Source organism: Astyanax mexicanus, unplaced genomic scaffold (assembly GCF_023375975.1).
Source record: "Astyanax mexicanus isolate ESR-SI-001 unplaced genomic scaffold, AstMex3_surface scaffold_101, whole genome shotgun sequence".
Taxonomy (NCBI): Eukaryota; Metazoa; Chordata; class Actinopteri; order Characiformes; family Acestrorhamphidae; genus Astyanax; species Astyanax mexicanus.
The window spans coordinates 10,001-15,000 of record NW_026040027.1 but is presented as its reverse complement, the minus strand read 5'-3'; the positions used below and the strand labels follow the sequence as shown (position 1 = coordinate 15,000).

The following is a 5,000-nucleotide window of genomic DNA, read 5'->3' as shown; positions in this document are numbered from 1 at the left end:
CAACTTGGTCTACCAGTGGTAGGCTCGAAAAGTGGAAAAAATGACTAAGTCCAACTTGGTCTACCAGTGGTAGGCTCGAAAAGTCGAAAAAATGACTAAGTCCCATTTGGTCTACCAGTGGTAGGCTCGAAAAGTCGAAAAAATGACTAAGTCCCATTTGGTCTACCAGTGGTAGGCTCGAAAAGTCGAAAAAATGACTAAGTCCCATTTGGTCTACCAGTGGTAGGCCCAAAAAGTGGAAAAAATGACTAAGTCCAACTTGGTCTACCAGTGGTAGGCTCGAAAAGTCGAAAAAATGACTAAGTCCCATTTGGTCTACCAGTGGTAGGCCCAAAAAGTCGAAAAAATGACTAAGTCCAACTTGGTCTACCAGTGGTAGCTCCGAAAAGTCGAAAAAATGACTAAGTCCAACTTGGTCTACCAGTGGTAGCTCTGAAAAGTCGAAAAAATGACTAAGTCCAACTTGGTCTACCAGTGGTAGGCTCGAAAAGTTGAAAAAATGACTAAGTCCAACTTGGTCTACCAGTGGTAGGCTCGAAAAGTCGAAAAAATGACTAAGTCCAACTTGGTCTACCAGTGGTAGCTCTGAAAAGTCGAAAAAATGACTAAGTCCAACTTGGTCTACCAGTGGTAGCTCTGAAAAGTCGAAAAAATGACTAAGTCCAACTTGGTCTACCAGTGGTAGCTCTGAAAAGTCGAAAAAATGACTAAGTCCAACTTGGTCTACCAGTGGTAGGCTCGAAAAGTTGAAAAAATGACTAAGTCCCACTTGGTCTACCAGTGGTAGGCTCGAAAAGTTGAAAAAATGACTAAGTCCAACTTGGTCTACCAGTGGTAGCTCTGAAAAGTCGAAAAAATGACTAAGTCCCACTTGGTCTACCAGTGGTAGGCTCGAAAAGTTGAAAAAATGACTAAGTCCAACTTGGTCTACCAGTGGTAGCTCTGAAAAGTCGAAAAAATGACTAAGTCCAACTTGGTCTACCAGTGGTAGGCTCGAAAAGTTGAAAAAATGACTAAGTCCAACTTGGTCTACCAGTGGTAGCTCTGAAAAGTCGAAAAAATGACTAAGTCCAACTTGGTCTACCAGTGGTAGGCTCGAAAAGTCGAAAAAATGACTAAGTCCAACTTGGTCTACCAGTGGTAGCTCTGAAAAGTCGAAAAAATGACTAAGTCCAACTTGGTCTACCAGTGGTATGCTCGAAAAGTTGAAAAAATGACTAAGTCCAACTTGGTCTACCAGTGGTAGGCTCGAAAAGTTGAAAAAATGACTAAGTCCAACTTGGTCTACCAGTGGTAAGCTCGAAAAGTCGAAAAAATGACTAAGTCCAACTTGGTCTACCAGTGGTAGGCTCGAAAAAGCTGAAAAAATGACTAAGTCCAACTTGGTCTACCAGTGGTAGGCCCGAAAAAGCTGAAAAAATGACTAAGTCCCACTCGGTCTACCAGTGGTAGGTCGAAAAAGTGCGAAATTTTTCTAAGTCCCCACTTTTGGTCTACCATTTCACGCCAAAAACTAGTGAGGGTGGCGAGCTCCAGGATTTCTGACCCCCTTCGCCCGACTCCCTTGCCCGACGAAGGTGCACTCCGGTCGGCCTCGGAGCGAGTTCGCCCGCGCTCTGGAGGATTTTTCGTCGGGGGGTTTTTCAAAGGGGTGCCGTCGGACTGTTGAGGAGAGTGGCAATCTATAGGGGTCCAAGCACTGGAGATGATTCTCCATTCATTTCTAAGCATGGCAGAGCTTAAATAAAGCCCCATTAATAGTTCCAAAGTGGATTTTTGGACACTATAACACGGACCCGATCCTACCCGACCATGAAGCTCCGCAGGTCGGCCTCCGTCCCGCCCCCCGCCCCCCAGGCGGTACGGAGGAAAAACCAAACTTCCAGAGACGGTTCCAGGGGGGGTATCTCTTTTATTATTTTGACCCGATCGAATGGACTACCAAGCCCGCCTGGGTAGGCAACCGCGCGGCCCTCCGTGGCCACTGTGCGCGGTGCGTTCCTACCCGACCCAGCGGGTTAGCCTCCAGGGGGGTCCTCCGTCAGGGGGAGGACCTTTCCGAACCTATCCGAGGGAGTCGTAGACGGCCCGTCTATATCGCAATCTGCCCTAACACGATAACCGGTCGGCCCGGAGCCGTCGGACTCGATGCCTCGGTGGTCCTCGCGGCCCCCGAGCTCCAGCACCCGGCTTCAAAAAGCTCCGGACCCCCGGTTTCGGAACGAGCGTTTCCTTGTTATCCCCGAAGCAAGCGGGAACTCGCGCAGCGGAGTTGCCACACTAATTTCCACTGGGAGCAATGAGGGGTGAGCTCGGACGAGCCTCTCCGCCCGTCCCCCCCTCCCCGGGGGGTTCTTCGGACGGTACGGGGCCGATCCCTCTCCCCTCTAAGAACCAATGGTTTTTTCTGTGACAAAAACCACTCGCAGCAACCTGGTTGATCCTGCCAGTAACATATGCTTGTCTCAAAGATTAAGCCATGCAGGTCTAAGTGCACACGGAAGGTACAGTGAAACTGCGAATGGCTCATTAAATCAGTTATGGTTCCTTTGATCGCTCCACACGTTACTCGGATAACTGTGGTACTTCCAGAGCTAATACATGCAAACGAGCGCTGACCGGTCCTCTCTCGGGGGGGCCGGGATGCGTGCATTTATCAGACCCAAAACCCACCCGGGGGGACCCGCGAGGGTTTCCCCCGGCCCTTTGGTGACTCTAGATAACCTCGGGTCGATCGCGCGCCCACCGCGGCGGCGACGTCTCATTCGAATGTCTGCCCTATCAGCTGTCGATGGTAGCATAGGGGGCTACCATGGTGACCACGGGTAACGGGGAATCAGGGTTCGATTCCGGAGAGGGAGCCTGAGAAATGGCTACCACATCCAAGGAAGGCAGCAGGCGCGCAAATTACCCATTACCGACACGGTGAGGTAGTGACGAAAAATAACGATGCAGGTCTCTTTCGAGGCCCTGTAATCGGAATGAACGTATCCTAAACACATGGGTGAGGACCCATTGGAGGGCAAGTCTGGTGCCAGCAGCCGCGGTAATTCCAGCTCCAATAGCGTATATTAAATTTGCTGCAGTTAAAAAGCTCGTAGTTGGACTTCGGGAGTGGGCTGGCGGTCCGCCGCGAGGCGAGCTACCGCCTGTCCCAGACCCTGCCTCCCGGCGCCCCCCGGATGCCCTTGGTTGGGTGTCCGGTCCTCAGGGGTCCGGAGCGTTTACTTTGAAAAAATCAGAGTGTTCAAAGCGGGCACCAAACTCGCCTGAATGCCTGAGCTAGGAATAATGGAATAGGACTCCGGTTCTATTTTGTGGGTTTCCTGAACCAGGGCCATGATTAAGAGGGACGGCCGGGGGCATTCGTATTGCGCCGCTAGAGGTGAAATTCTTGGACCGGCGCAAGACGGACGAAAGCGAAAGCATTTGCCAAGAATGTTTTCATTAATCAAGAACGAAAGTCGGAGGTTCGAAGACGATCAGATACCGTCGTAGTTCCGACCGTAAACTATGCCGACCCGCGATCCGGCGGCGTTATTCCCATGACCCGCCGGGCAGCGTGCGGGGAAACCAGAGTCTTTGGGTTCCGGGGGGAGTATGGTTGCAAAACTGAAACTTAAAGGAATTGACGGAAGGGCACCACCAGGAGTGGAGCCTGCGGCTTAATTTGACTCAACACGGGGAACCTCACCCGGCCCGGACACGGAAAGGATTGACAGACTGATGGCTCTTTCTCGATTCTGTGGGTGGTGGTGCATGGCCGTTCTTAGTTGGTGGAGTGATTTGTCTGGTTAATTCCGATAACGAACGAGATTCCTTCGTGCTAAATAGTTACGCGGCCCCCCGCGGTCGCGGTTAACTTCTTAGAGGGACCAGTGGCGTATAGCCACGCGAGATGGAGCAATAACAGGTCTGTGATGCCCTTAGATGTCCGGGGCTGCACGCGCGCCACAATGGCCGGGCCAGCGTGTGCCTACCCTACGCCGAGAGGCGCGGGTAATCCGCTTAAACCCGTTCGTGACGGGGATTGGGGATTGCAATTATTCCCCATGAACGAGGAATTCCCAGTAAGTGCGGGTCATCAGCTCGCGCTGATTAAGTCCCTGCCCTTTGTACACACCGCCCGTCGCTACTACCGATTGGATGGTTATGTGAGGTCCTCGGATCGGCCACGCCGGGGCTCCTTCGCGGGGCCTTGGTGCTGTGCTGAAAAGTCGATCGAACTTGATCATCTAGAGGAAGTAAAAGTCGTAACAAGGTTTCCGTAGGTGAACCTGCGGAAGGATCATTACCGGGACTTGGGTTGGTAGTGCCTCCCAGTAGGCGCGACTCCCATTTCCACCAACAAAAATGTTCAAGCCACGGCCCGACGTTGGGAACTACAGGGATTCCCTTCGGCCTTTTAATGACTTGATCGAAAAACGGTGTCCTGAGCAAAAACGTGTTTTACGGCCAAAGGGAGACGGGTACCTGGCCCCCGAAGTCCGTCTGCGGGGTTTCTTACTCCGGAGGCGGCTCGGCGGCGCGGTTTGATGACCCCGAGTTCGCTTAGGCGTTCCGGGGCGCCCGTACCCGCGGCTGCCGTAAAACATTATTTCAAACCGTCACTTTTGTGTCTGTTGGTTACATGGCTTCGAAACAAAAACAACCATAAAGAGTACAACTCTTAGCGGTGGATCACTTGGCTCGTGCGTCGATGAAGAACGCAGCCAGCTGCGAGAACTAATGTGAATTGCAGGACACATTGATCATCGACACTTTGAACGCACATTGCGGCCCCGGGTCAATCCCGGGGCCACGCCTGTCTGAGGGTCGCTATTCCAATCTATCGGACCTTTTCGTTCCGTCTCCCTCTTCCCTCCGGGGAAGAGTTAAGAGACGGTTCGAGGGGACCGCGGCTGGAGGTTCGCAGGTGCCCGCACCTTCGTCTTCCTAAAAGCAGACTCGGTCAGGTTCCCTTCTCGTTCGGGACTCGATAAAAGCCGCTCGACGGGCTT

The 5,000-nt window shown here is 52.3% G+C and overlaps 2 non-coding genes across 2 annotated transcripts; both read left to right on the top strand.

Moving 5' to 3' along the window:
- Window positions 1-2,430: 2,430 nt before the first annotated feature.
- LOC125788550 (18S ribosomal RNA) lies at window positions 2,431-4,294 on the top strand. The gene has a single exon (XR_007429612.1). It is a non-coding gene; the product is annotated as an 18S ribosomal RNA (ribosomal RNA).
- Window positions 4,295-4,664: 370 nt separating this feature from the next.
- Window positions 4,665-4,818, top strand: LOC125788541 (5.8S ribosomal RNA). The gene has a single exon (XR_007429604.1). It is a non-coding gene; the product is annotated as a 5.8S ribosomal RNA (ribosomal RNA).
- Window positions 4,819-5,000: the final 182 nt, after the last annotated feature.